The sequence below is a fragment of the Aythya ferina genome (assembly GCF_964211825.1).
Source record: "Aythya ferina genome assembly, chromosome: 15".
Taxonomy (NCBI): Eukaryota; Metazoa; Chordata; class Aves; order Anseriformes; family Anatidae; genus Aythya; species Aythya ferina.
The window spans coordinates 15,386,672-15,401,171 of record NC_140314.1 but is presented as its reverse complement, the minus strand read 5'-3'; the positions used below and the strand labels follow the sequence as shown (position 1 = coordinate 15,401,171).

Below are 14,500 nucleotides of genomic sequence, written 5' to 3'. Positions count from 1 at the left end.
TAATAAGGCACCAGATCTCTCAGACTCCTGTTTCTAAAATGAAATAGAAAATCAGTGCTGCATTGTACCATCACAGCACTGTCAGTGCTATATGATGAAGTAGTATAAATACAAATTACAGCTGCAACATTTTTTTCTGCTCAAACATAGGAAATACTACTTTGCTATTCAGGGAGGTCAAAACTAGATGAACTTCAAAGGCCCCTTCCAACCCAAACCATTCTGTGATTCTCTGATTTGTATTTAAAGGTAATTGCTAATTGCTACTGAAGCAACTCTGGGCATTTTCCTACATGAATATCAGGAACAGTACCGTAGGGACTGAGCTACTAACTCTTATGAAGGTAATGGCAATAGAAAATCAGACATCTTATCACAGTTGGAAAAGTACTGGAAAATGAAATCGAGTTGTTTATTTTTAAAACAGGTCAGAATGATTTGGGGACAAACATGTCATGTTGACTCCCTGTGACTGACCATCATGGGCATTGACTTCTGGGCTTTGGAGCAGCTGCTGCTTCTGTAGACTGTTGAGGCATAAAAACCTCTTGGAATAGGACTCAGAAGATGTTTCTGTTTTTTTCACGTAAGCACGTGAAATTCCCAGATTGGGATTGCAGCTATGGAATTTGTATTTCTGTCATAATGTGTGGTCTCACCTGGGCGTACTCTACCCTTTTCCCTACACCAAATGTGCACAGCACAGTTGGGTCTGACTTGCCCAAGCTACCTCCTAAAAGTCAAGGTAATACATATTTGTTTCCATTTCACTTTGGAAAAAATAAGGTTATTTCAAAATGATTATGTAATGATACTGCTCTAAAAGAACTATTTAATATTTTAGCAGCATGACTTCTCTTCTTAGTGGTGTAACGAATAGAGAAATATGGGATTTAAAGTGACTGTGGTTTGAAATATTGTAGATAAATGGTACTTCCACTTGCCTCATGAAATTTCACAGAATTTCACAGAATTTTCTAGGTTGGAAGAGACCTCAAGGTCATCGAGTCCAACCTCCAACCTAACGCTAACAGCCCTCCACTAAACCATATCCCTAAGCTCTACATCTAAGCGTCTTTTGAAGACTTCCAGGGATAAGTTGGATCTTAGGAAGAACTTCTTTAAAAATTGCTTCTCACCAAAGAGCTTTCAAACAGAGTGGGCCAGCATAAATATTTTAATCATTTTTGCATATTTGTTTTTTAACCAAACATGTGAATTGCATACATTTGCCTTTCTTATCCTGATATATATAAATTATATATTAAAAATCCATACATTTTCTTGTAACTGCTGTGTTTCCTCCTTGCTTACTAAGACTCCAATACTCTACGTAACATAAAATGAAAGACCAAAAACAAATTAGACGTCATCCTAAATAAATATTTCAGAACTTTTCAGGAAGAAAGGCTATAAAAGATATACAGGATTAATTGATTTAGCATCAGTAGTAATTTGTAGCTTATTTTTTTTAAGACAGTATTTCTTTAATTTACAATTGCAAGAGTGAGATAACACTGTTTAGTAAGTGAATAAATTTGTGGTCTTCTTGAAACTTGGAATTCTTTCACGTGTATTTTTCTATCCTCTCCCTGCCTGTTTCAGCATTTTCCTTTTCCCTTCACCAGGCTTACATAACTTCATATTTGTTCAACTTTGTTCACTTTAATTACGAGTTTAAATTTGTTATGATGATGTATCAGTATCATCTTTTATTGTCATTTAGAGCAATATGTCAGTTTGTAAGTATGGGTTGCCATGAGTGAAGACACTCAAAAAAGCTGGCAAGTATCGACAGATTTAGGTCAGTAAACTTCCCAGCTCGCTGTTCTTATTACTTTGCAAATCAAAGGCAAAATTGGGAGAAAAATTGAGAAATCTTGACTTCATTGTTCAGTATGCTGTTTCTATACAGAAATATGCTGCTGGGAGCATACTTGCTGGGAGGGTGAACAAACGGCTGTGTGGTGCTCGGCTGCCAGCTGGGTTAAACCACAACACCTTGGGAGGACCATACTGAAGCTCCTTGGTGTAAAGAACTGAGAATAGGAAAAAAGTAATAAGCAAACTTAAACATCAGGAAATGAAAGGCAAGGAATATTATTTAGCTTCATGTGATGTATTGTGGGAAAATCCAAAATTGTCATTGTTTATGACTGGACTGAGAAATGAAAGGGGTTAGTGAAAATATGCAGCTTAGTGGTAAAGTGAATTTAGAACAGATGATGCTACTCTTCCATAGGGTAGTAGCTTCCCTGGGTGTGGAAAATGTAAATGTGTCTCCGTGCAAACAAAGGTGTGATTTACATTAATTAGACAATGGATATGTTGGATCGCAAATTAATGAGACAAATGCCAGAGTAGAGATGAATCCCATGAGTGGTGAAATCTTGGGCACTGTACAAGTAAAATGAGCCCAAGTTGCCAACATATAGCACTGTCCTGCTGCTGCATCCTGCTGCAGAGCAGCCAGGGACACTTGTCTGTGTCTGAGAATGTGAGCTGTCTTCACCTCCATAATGAGGAGGGATCTCTCTAGTGGTAAATCTTAGGAATCAGGTAGGAATAAGTAAGCTCCCACCTATAGCAAATCTTTAAATGGAAGAGAGCATCAGATGGCTTGTAAAATCACTGCAATTTGGAAGGAAAAACAAATGAAAAATTGTTACCAAACTTCTTCTGGGTCTTTCAAAGAGAACACACATGGAAAACTGATGATATGCAGTTTCCACCATGCTTGCAAAGCTGATTCAGCCCTCTTCCAAGGCTTTGTTTGAATCTAGCTCTAGTTGTCCCAGCAGATGTGATTTGGACCCCACAAATTTTAGCACTGGAACAGTCTGAGGCCTTAGTGAAGGAACACTTTGGAATCAGATCCCTGAAAAATACTAAGATTGAAAAAGCATAATTACAAGTGCAGCTTTAGAATATAGAGTAGGCTATATCATAGAAAATAGAAAGTGCCACCAGATTGGAAATTTTTCTGGGAGACTTCACCTTCTCTATTCTGTTTTGAAGAAACGATTTAGTAATTGTGGTTGCATCAAATGGGGTTTCCACAGAATTTGTAAGACCAATATATTTTTAGACACTAAATGAAATTTGGTATGTTAGACAAAGTCTATCCAGATGAAAATTAAAGGAAGTTCCAGGTGAATTTAGTGGAAGGCTGTAAAGGAAAAGATAGTGTCAAATATGAAAGCATCAGACCACAGACTCTGAGTGCATCACTGTAGCAGTTGAAGGGAGGAGCCCACCAGAGGTTCAATTGGGTTTAATGGCAGATATATAATGTGTAGTTCTTTATTTACAGTACAGTTGGAAACTTGTAGAGTCTGGATTGCAGAGATGCTCTTAAATGTTTCATCAAAATGAACCATGTTCATTTTTCTGTGTATTTCAGTTTTACATATTTTGCTTTTAGCACGTGGTAGAGAATAAACAAACTGATGTCCCCAAAATTGCAGCTTCTTCAAGCTAAATATTTCCAATGATGCTAAATTTTTCAAAGACATTTTTCACAACATATAATCATGCTTTTTTGGCTACAGACTAAAGCACAGATAAATAAAGTGAGCTTTAAAGTGATCTAAAGTGAGCTCTCTTGCTTTTTTCTTACCTTTTTATTAAATGTAAGATGTAAAATGTTCCTAATGTTCAGATTATATGTATTAAAATCAGGACATCACTTGCATTGTTCTCTGAAGCACGTGGTGCATAGACAAGAACAAAACCGAATCTTTACATCTATATAAATCTTTTTTTGTTTGTTTTTGTTATTGGCAAATACACACAGATTTCTCTGGTTCTAAATGGTTTTTGTGTTGTAAATTGTTTCCTAATTTCTTCACCGCATTCATTCTTCAAGAACACTTTAACCTATTGCCAAGGCATATAAACAGCAACATTCTTGTAGACTGACATAGTATAGAACACAGAGAAATGAGATAATTTCATTTTTTTCATAATGTACAAGCATCTGTAATTTCTCTGCCATTTGTTGATGTGTGGATGCACCTGTCTGTTGTGGTATTTCACGATAGTAGCTTTAACTGAAATTGTATTTGAATTTGCTAATAGCTCTCCTTGTAATTACTGTGTAATACTTAGTTGGAATTCATGTAATTATTATTATAAACTGTTTTACACATTCTGATTTGAATTTTAATTTGGAAAACACATAGTCAGATACTTGATCTGATTCCCTTCAGACCACTGAGGATGGAGCATGCATTTTCATGTTTCAAGTTATTTATATGCAACAGAATTTCCCAATCTAGACTCCTGAATATATGCTGGCACTTCTCTGTGCAAAGTAACAGTCAGGCCAATGTAAATTACTTCAAGTTCTGTTTTCTATGTTTGGTCACACAGTAACATATTTTAAATTTGAGATTCTTTACTATAATAGTACATATAATACTTTTTCTTACAAAATACTACTGCAAGTTGCATTTCTGTACCTTTTTTGCATGCACATGTTTAATAAAAATTAGTATCCAGCTGTGCATATAAGTTTTACTATTTAGTCCTTATTCAGGGAAATAAACATCTTTATATCAAGTTTTGAAATCACCCTGCAGAGTTTAAAAGTAAACTGTGTGGATATAGCTGAAAGGGCTTTAAATATATGGTTAATGGAGGTATGGGGGAGCCTTCTGCCTAGTCACGGCCCCTAAATAGGCCTAAATAAATAATAAATCTGGTATGATGGGATGCAGTTTCCTTACAATGGTGTGCAAATTCAGTTTATTAATCCTAATTAAAAGAAAAAATACCCTTTAGTACACCCTGCTGGTACCTCAGAGCAGCAATTAGGTTGCTGATATCCATTGCGTTTGTTCTTTAGCAATTTGTGCGTCTGTTCTTTAGCAATATGTAATGCTTGGGAAAGTAAATCATACTGTGAGAAAACATTGAGATACTATTTGCAACAGGACAAGTTTGTAGATCTTTTACGTATATTTAGCAAAATTTGATGTGTGCCTGCAGGTTGTCAGACACCAAGTGATGTATGAGCTCCAACAGCACTGCTCTGCAGTTGGTGACCTGCCTGCTCAGGGAGTTCAGGTCCACGGTTGGATTAACATCTCATTCCTTCTGTATGTCTGGGTAGGTATCTTAAAACTGGTGCTTCACATACAATCTAAACGCCAGTGTAAATGTTTTAAAACTGAAGTGCATGCACACCATGAATCTTTTCATGTCTGCACATCCCCTGTGCTAGCAGCTGCTGTTTGCCCTGTCCAGCAAGCAGCTGTGCAGTCCCTTCCGCTTTGTCTTCATCTTTCTTTCTGCTGCTGCTTCCCATACATTTGCTCACAGAACAAAGTTTTTCCTTTATTGTTTCTTCTAGCCTTGATGAGTGGTCTATATCTCAGTGCCTAAGCTCACTTTTTGCTTGACAGACAATGATTGATAAAGCAAGAATAACAATGGAACACCTTACGTGTCCTGACAAGCTCTGCTTTTGCTAGGGCTTCCCCAAGTGCTCATCTGTGGTGGCTTTACTCAGGTGGGCAGCCAAGCTCAACCACAGCCGCTCTCTTACTCCCCTTCCTCAAAGGCAAAAGGCTCAAGGGTTGATGTAAGAACAGGGAGATCGCTCAACAATTATCATGACAGGCAAAACAGACTCAGCATAGGGAGATAGTAAGATTTATCGCCTATTACTAACAAGCTAGAGAAGTGAGAAACAAAGGAAAAGAAACCAAAAATGCCTTTTCCCCCATCCTCCCTCTTCCACCTCCTCCTGAGCAGGTTGGGGGAATAAGGGTTTTGGTCAGTCTATAGCACTTTGTCTCTGCCACTCCTTCTCAGTCACTCTCTTCCCCTGCTCCACATGGGATCCCTCCCATGGGATGCTGTCCTTCCTGAACTGATCCTGCATGGGCTTCCCACAGGCAGCAGCTCTTCAGGAACTGCTCCAGATATGGGTCCGTACCACAGGGTCCATCCATCAGGAGTACACTGCTCCCACCTGGGTCTCCCACGGGCAGCAGCTCCTGCTAGGTCACCTGCTCCTGTGTGGGCTCCTCTCCATGGCCTACAGGTCCAGCCCCAAATTTTCTCTTTCAGGAGTCCTCCACAGACCGCAGCCTCCGTCAGTGCAGGTCCACCTGCTTCACCGTGGTCTCCTCCACAGGCTGTGGTGTGGAACCCTGCTCTACCATGTTCCTCACCACAGGCCACAGGGGACTTCTGCTCCGGCGCCTGGAGCACCTCTCCCCTTCCTCCTTCACTGACCTTGGCACCTGCAAGGCTGTTTCTCATTCTTCTCTCTCTCCCAGCTGCTGTGTAGCAGCATTTATTTTTCCTTTTCGTAAATATGCTCTCCCAGAGACACAAACAACATCACTTACTGGTTCGGCTCTGGTCAGCAGCAGGGACCTTATCTAGCATGGGGCAGCTTCTAGATTCTTCCAACAGAAGCCACCCCTATGGCCCCCTGGCACCAAAACTTTGCCATGTAAATCCACTACATCATTAGAAGTGTTAGCTCTGTGCAGGAATTTAGATACCTAGGAGTAAAGTGAGAAAGCAAGCAGCATTTTGAAACTCCTACTGTAGTCCAAATACCTTTTAAAAAACAGTAAGCTCAGAGCGTTTTGTTGATTTTCTGTCATGCGCTAATTTGAGGAGAAATCCTCTTTTTGTTCTGCACAGATGGCATAATTTTGGCAGACGAACTACAGCATTGTCAAATGCAAGTTCATGGAATTCCATTTGTTTGAAATGTTAAAAGATAAGATGAAAGACCATGAATATGTCTGAAAATGAGTATGTTCAAAATTATTCATTGTTCATACATCTGCATATACTTTGATGAATATGCTACATAATTTGGTAGTGTTTTAAGAATGTTTGTATCATTATTGTGCAACTATCATTTAAACATTATATTTTAATAGAATCATAGAATGGCTTGGGTTGGGTTGGTCCTAAAGATTGTCTAGTTCCAACACCCCTTGAAGGGCGGGGGTGCCACCCATTAGATCAGCATGTTTTTCCCTTAACATGCTTTTCCCTTAACATGTTCCCCATACTTTATGTCTAAAATGAATGTAACAATGATAGTTTTGAAAGTGTCTTGTGAAGTTAGTTACACTTTTGAATATAATGAACTCTTAAGGCCAGACTTTCAAGTTGTATAGCAATGTGTCTTCGCTGAGATCAAGGGTCTTTAGTAGCCACTTTACAGCTACAGAAGATCTGGATGTGAAGTTAAAACAATTGTTTATGAAAATTTTTATGTCTAAATTTAGGCAGAGAGGGAAAGCATCAAGTAAGAACTATGTCTAAGCAATATTGGCTTTCACAGGCTCCAAAGTCACCAAGACTTCCAGAATTTTGCTTCTAGATTTGTAGATACAAACATGTTAGAAGTGAATGGCTTTGAAAAGAAAACATTGAAGTACAGTAATATCCTTGAAAATGCTGACTTCATCCATCAACATTTAAATGCAAGCCTGTCTCCATACTAGATAGCTTTTCAAGTTCTTCCTTATCAGAGTAGTATTTAATTAAAATAGTTCAATTCAAAGTAGTTGGGTCATAAAACTGCATTGTTTTGTTGTGCTAAAGAGAATTTCTACACTCAGCAAGACTTCCATCAGTTTTCATAACTCAGCAGTTGATTCAATAATCTTTTCACTATGGTGAACCACACACTGAAAATGCTATAAGCAATTACTTAATCTTTGTAACTCGGGTTTAGTTGAGGCCACAGTGATCTAATTATAAAGTTCTTCAATGTATCATTGATTTCTTGATATGATGGCAAAGTCCTATTTCATTCTGCATTACTTTGAAGCCAGTAATGCTGATAGGCAACCTTTATACAGGGCAGGGAAAGCAACAAAAGTGTCCGTGCATGCAGTTCATAGGCCAGGAAGGCGAGAGAAGAATCAAGAAAGATCAGAAAACTGAGAGCATTTAACTCATGGGAGAGAAACAACATCAATGATACTGGTTTAAAATAGTTGTTCAATCAACCAATCTAACTAAATTCTGTGAAGGAAGTTTGTTGTTTTCTTAAGTTAAAACTTTGCAAACAGTGCCTCATTGCTTGCATCAGGCATTGGACTTCAGTGATCTACTTGCTTGCCAAAACATCAACATCGCAGATTCATTTCATAGATGACCTCCTTTTAGCCCTGCTTTTTGTAGTTTAAGAGTTTAGTTCATTTGTCATGTTGCAATCCTATTTCTGTTTTAAATTTCCACTTCTGTAGAAGACATAAGTCCAAGTAGTAGGGTAAAAAACCATATAACCTCATTCATAACTGTCACGACCTTTAATTTGGAAGTCATCGCTACAGAATAGATGCAGTTAATAGTCTTTTTAAGAAGTATATTCAGTCTTTGACTAGAAATTCACATGGTAATGTTGAAGGGGAAATTGAAAAGACTAATGTAGAAAGAGTTGGGAAATGGAATTTTTCCTCTTTATTTTTTAAGAGAAAAAATAAAGCTAATGATTTGTCCTTTGTTTTTCTTTTTAATTCAGCTGTCCTAGTAGTGTGATTCCTGCTCCAATTCTGCCCTGTAGTTTTGTGCTTTATTACATTTTAACAGTATATTAGGGCAGTTATTTATGGAGTCTGGTGTCACAAGATGATGTTGTCTACTTGCCTAACTCTCAGTAAAAATGAGAATATAGAATATTGTCCTGGTTTTGGCTAGGACAGCGTTAATTTTTCTCCTAGTAGCTGGTAGGGTGCCGTGTTTTGGATTTAGGATGAGAGTAATGTTGATAACACACTGATGTTTTAGTTGTTGCAGAGCAGTTCTTACACCAAGCCAAGGACTTTTCAGCTTCTTGCTCTGTCCTGCCACCGGGCAGGCTGGGGGTGCAGCAGGAGCTGGGAGGGGACAGACCCAGGACAGCTGACCCAAAGTGGCCAAAGGGGTATTCCATCCCATCTGGGGTCATGCTAAACAATATAGAGGGGTGGCTAGCTGGGGTGGGGGGACGGGCTGCTCGGGGAAAGGCTGGGCATCGGTCAGCGGGTGGTGAGCAATTGCATTGTGCATTGCTTGTTTTGTACACATTATTATTAGTAATACTATTATCATTATTATTATCCTTTCTTTTCTGTCCTAATAAACTGTCTCTATCTCAGGCTTCACTTTCCCATTTCTCTCCCCCATCCCAGAGAGGGAGTGGGGTGTGTGAGTGAACAGTTGTGTAGTGCTTAGCTGCTGGCCGGGTTAAACCACAACAAATATCTATAAAGGATATGTAATATATATAATAATACAATAAAACTGAGTTGTAACAACAGTGTGAGGCTACTCAGATTAAATATCTTGCTTTTTGAACATCTGAATTTCCTGAAATATATTCTCCATATAAAGTTGCTGCTCAGTTGAAAACTGTCTTTCATTTTTCAGTTAAATATTTTAAAAAAGCAACAAAAGCCCACAACTGACAGTCTTGTTAATTTCAATGAAAGTTGTGATGGTATGGCATTCATGATAAAGAGCTGTGAGCAATTGTTGGGGGGCTTCTATTGGCTTTGCAGTTATGGGCCCTTTGTAATTTGGGTACCAGCTCAAGCAGAACAGAACTTTTTTATTTGGAGTGAAGTCTGAATCTGCCCTCCTAGAAATGAAAGTAGATATCTTCTGTAGGATAGAATAATCTGCAAATATTTAATTTTGGAGAATCTCAGAAGGTTGAGTATATGAAGGACTTAAAATTATAAAACTCAATTAAGGGCTCAAGTCCACTTGTCTTCTCAAGACTTCTCTTGTGTTATTTAGAATTCTGCTTCCACCCAAAACAGCTCCACTACTGCCAAAAGAATGACATCTGTTGAAGTCAGTGCAGTCATATTTTTGAATCTTTTCACATATATCTGGAATTGCCTTGACGTGTTGAAACAAATGCCATCAAGCTTCTTTTACGTATTTTGGATGCACTTTAATTCTTAGTATACTACAGCTTCATACCTGTTCTGTAATAATACATCACATTTGAAATCACAGTGACAGTGGATTATCCAACTTCTGTGAAGTCAAAATCAGATGCAACATCTCTTGTACGTAGCGAATTCAGGATCACTCAGTGCATATGCTTCCTCCCTCCCTGACTATTTTACTACCCTTGCATAGTTGGTCTTCTGACAGGTGTTGACAGAGAACCATTCATAATGTCAAATGCTTAGAATTTCCAATCTTAGTAAGAAAGTTGCCATCTTGTAGTCTTCCTGTTTGCTGGGACTTGCTCCTTTAAGGCAAAAATGAAGCTTGATGTAGCTTGTGTAGAGAAGTTTCCCAAATTTCCAGAGAACTGACTAAAGGCTTTTAATAGCTGCCTTCTTGTACTTGTGCTTACCTCACCTCTGCTCCGCAGGCTGTGCATCTTCTCATTGTGTCCTAGTCCTGAGGCTCTGACACAGAGCTGCCTCTAGCTTCACACCATACCGGGCAGTGCGGCAGCCCTTCTAGCTGGCTCCTGCCAGCGAGGCCTGAAATCGCCACTGCCCTCACATTCGGCCTTTTGATGGTTTCTTACTGAGCTCTAACAGAAACAACAAATCTCCTTATTTTGTTGCAAAGTCCATGGTGTTTAAATTGCACTGACTCTTTGGTCAGAGTTCAGCGCAGCAAACTGTAGGGAATGGTTTTTGACTGAGATGGAGCTTTAGGAGATGTATTATTTATTGCATTCAATTTTGAAATGTGGCAAGTGCTATAAAATGATTTTTCCCCTGCTAACTCAAAGCCATGAAGGATAGAGAGCCTGCTTCATTTAAAATACCTTGCCTTGCCTGTTCTTGGTGGAACTGAAAATATGTTTAGAGGGTTATTTTTTGGTTGTTATTTTCCCATGTATTTGATAACCCATTAGAAGTCTTGGTCAGTTTCAAGAAGTAACTGGAAGAGAGTCACAGAATGCTGCTCGTGTCTTTAGACATTCTTACTTTATATAAAAAATACTTCATATGAATAAAAAGCTGAATTTCTTTTAAAATTTTAAGATATATTAAAATGCTTAAGGAATACACCTTTTCCTCAGGCTATTCAAATTGTTTTGAGTCAACATAATAACTCTGTATTTTGATACACTTCCCAAAAGAATTTGCAAAGATTCAACTATGAAACTCCTGCTGTACTCCATGGAAGCTACATGACTTAATTCCCATGCCCTGCACATCATATGTAACCTTTAGGGATTATAAGTAATTTAAACAGCTGGGGGACGTACACTGCTGCAGGGTATTGCAACCATTTGCATGGCATCACAGTCATGTAAAACATATAAAAATTTAGTAAGAGACCTAAACCAGATACTTAGAATAAATAACAATAATAAAAACCTAGGTGGAAAACTTTGGGTGGAAACTAAGAATAAATAAATAAAAAATAAAAAATAAAAATATAAAATATATAAAATATAAATAAATAAATAAGCTACCTTGGTAGTGATTGGCTTGAGGGACAGCTGGTGGGGGAGTATGTCATCATATCTATCATATCTTAGAAATGAGTCATGAAATTTTCCAGCAACAATAATAAAAAAGAAAATACATCTTCTAACTCAGGATTCTGATTCTGTGATTCAGAGATTTAAATTAATGTAGTATTTGAATCATCCACACATCTCAAGGGGTGTTAAATTTTCAGAAGGTATTTGATGTTTTTAAAAAATAATTGTCAGATGCATTTCCAGTTTGGAACTCCATCCACCTACTCAGTTTTGAATATTTAATGTTTCCATTCACACTGCATCATTTTTTTTTCTTTTGAATATATTCAACCATTAGTAATCAGATTTTAAAAGATTCTTAAGGGTAGTGTAGTAAGTCCTTTCAATTTAGTTAAGTGAATTTAGGTGCCTGCTTATTTAAAAAGAAAACCTGAAAAAGTTTGGTCAGTTACGGTGATAAGTATCTTAAGTCATCAAGAGGGAAGTTCTGTCTTGGCAAAAAGTTGTCAGCCTTGTCACAAACATGCTATTGGACTAAAAAGTTGAGCTTCAAATACAATTTTGATGTTTTTAAGTGAAAATGAGGTTTTATTTAAAATATATTGTTTTAACAATATTTCTGGGGTCAAGATTTTTTATTGCATTCTGTATGTCAGCCTTAGAAAAGAAAACTATACACCTACATTGATTTAGATGCTTATATTTTACAAAAGTTAACGTGAGTGCCACATATTACATGCATAATTTTATGATGTTTAGGAATGCTTCAGAAGTAGTGTAATTTACTTGTCTTCAATAAAAAATATGAATACTCATGTAAATTTTAGAGTGAAATGGCTTGGAGTATTTATTTTATATTACCTAAATGAGCATTTATGAAAGAATTGGCCTGAAAACATGGTCTTATTGGTATATAGCGGATTATCTAAAAATGCTAATGATACAAGTTTCTGATTTTTTCATATAAATAATATATACTTTGAAATGCATCAGGAAATTTGAGCATTTTTAGGGAGCTTGGGAAAAGAAATGAAACTTGTACATGCAGATGGATAATTTGAATATATAAGAATATTATTACTGTAACTGCATCTCAGAATTTCAGATCTTTTTCTTCAAGTATAAATAAAAATAAATGAATATAAAATAATCTTATTTGCAAAACATTACCATTATGATTCCATTTTATTTTCTAGAGGTTATTTATCACATACACAAGGAAGTAAAGAAACACAGAGTAAGAGATTGTCACTGATTGTAAGGGACTATCATGTAGACACAAAAGACAAAGGATTCTGTGCCTTATATTGAAAGATATGACATCGATCTGACCTGCAGCTATGTAAGCACTGTACTTAGCAAGATACAGCTTTTGTCTTAATTTGAGTATGGCTTTATCCAACTCGCAGTCCATTGTACCCTGCTTGGATAGCAGAAACAAAACCTGCCACATCCCCTTTTTAGAAAAATCCAGATTTTAGGTCATGAAATATTTACAGAGTAGTGTAACGTTTTACTATAAAACAGAATATTTCTCATAAGATAAATTTATTTTTTAGAGTAATTGCAGTGACTTAAATTTGTGCGTAACCTAACAGCCTAAATCAGATTTAATTCAGGAAGCTACCACTGGAGAAAGATGTCTCCCTTTCAATTCTTTATAGAACTCCATTTTTGAAAAAAGATTTTATGGGAAAAAAAAAAAGAGGTAACTGTGATGAATCTGATACAGCGAATTGTTCAGCAAACTTAGTCCAGCCAATATATTGTGATTGAGAACAAGCATGAAAATGAAAGAATAAGGTGTCTGTGACTTCTAAACATAGACACAGCAATTCATTATGACTGTATTGCAGGGAGCTAAAAGGAATATATATAAAGTGCTGATAAAGTAATTCCTTTCTGCAGAAATGCGTTGAAAATTACCTATTTCTAAGGTGCGTTATCAAATGGGTTCTTCATCCATCTCAGCAAAGCATACATTCACATTCATTCCTACATTTTTTGTGTTTCCTGATTCAAGTTTCATGTAGAGTCTTTTTTGTTTCCTACTCTGCTCCCTCAGTGCTCTGCTTCCTACAGAAATGATTTTGGATGTAAGGGGAGATGTGTAGGACATTTTCCTGTGCCTTCAAATGCAAATACTTAACTTTCGATCCAAAGAATCATATAATCACAGAATTGCTCAGGTTGGAAGGGACCTTAAAGCTCATCCAGATCCACCCTGTGCCACAGGCAGGGATGCCACCCACTAGATCAGGTTGGCCAAGGCCCCATTCAGCCTGGCCTTGAATACTTCCAGGGAGGGAGCATCCACAAACTCTCTGGGCAAACTGTTCCAGTGCTTCAGTGAATAACTTCTTCCTCATGTCTAATCTAAATCTATCCTCTTCTAGTTTAAGACCATTCCCCCTTGTCCTACCATTATCTACCCGAGTAAAGAGTCCTCCATCCTTTTTATAAGATCCTTTTAAGTACTGAAAAGCCACAATGAGGTCTCTCTGGAGCCATCTCTTCTCCAGGCTGAACATCCCCAGCTCTCTCAGCCTTTCTTCCTTGGAGAGGTGCATGCAGTAGACGCATGTAATTGTTTTACAGACTTGCATAAATTGATCTCCCAGTGTCAATGTATGTAATGCCTGTCTAAATTTCTGCCATACATATATAAAAGTATCTTTTGCTTATTGAAGTAGGTCTTTACCCAGGTAGCATATCCATTGACCCTCTTTATGGCTGTATGGGGAACTGGACTATTTGACTTTCACCAGGTAAATAAAAACTGCATGATGCTGAAATTATGTATTTCTGATAATAAACAAAGCAAGGTGATTAACCTCATTCCAGTGCTATGACTACACCTCTTCTCAGTGCACTGTTCTTTTAATCTCGTTGTTGATCTTTCATCATCTTTCACACCATATTCAAAAATGTCCATGCCACAAGGGATGCAGGGAGATTCGAAATTCTGCCCTTTACAACACGGGGAGCTGTGAGGAAAAGGGCAACAGGAGTAGAATGAACATTTTGCAGTTGTCTGTCATTAATTATATGCAACTGTGCTTA

The 14,500-nt window shown here is 37.5% G+C and overlaps 1 protein-coding gene across 2 annotated transcripts in view; it reads left to right on the top strand.

Annotated features, from left to right (window-relative positions):
- The window catches only part of LOC311445157 (uncharacterized protein), a 61,548-nt gene that overhangs the window by 18,879 nt on the left and 28,169 nt on the right, over positions 1–14,500 (top strand). The window contains exons 2-3 of one of the 2 annotated variants that reach the window (XR_014698262.1): positions 250–344; positions 428–898. The gene's annotated coding sequence lies outside the window, so the exon portion shown is untranslated. Of the gene's footprint in view, positions 1–249; positions 345–427; positions 899–4,992; positions 5,113–14,500 lie in introns of those variants that run through there. The other variant, XR_014698261.1, reaches the window with a different exon arrangement.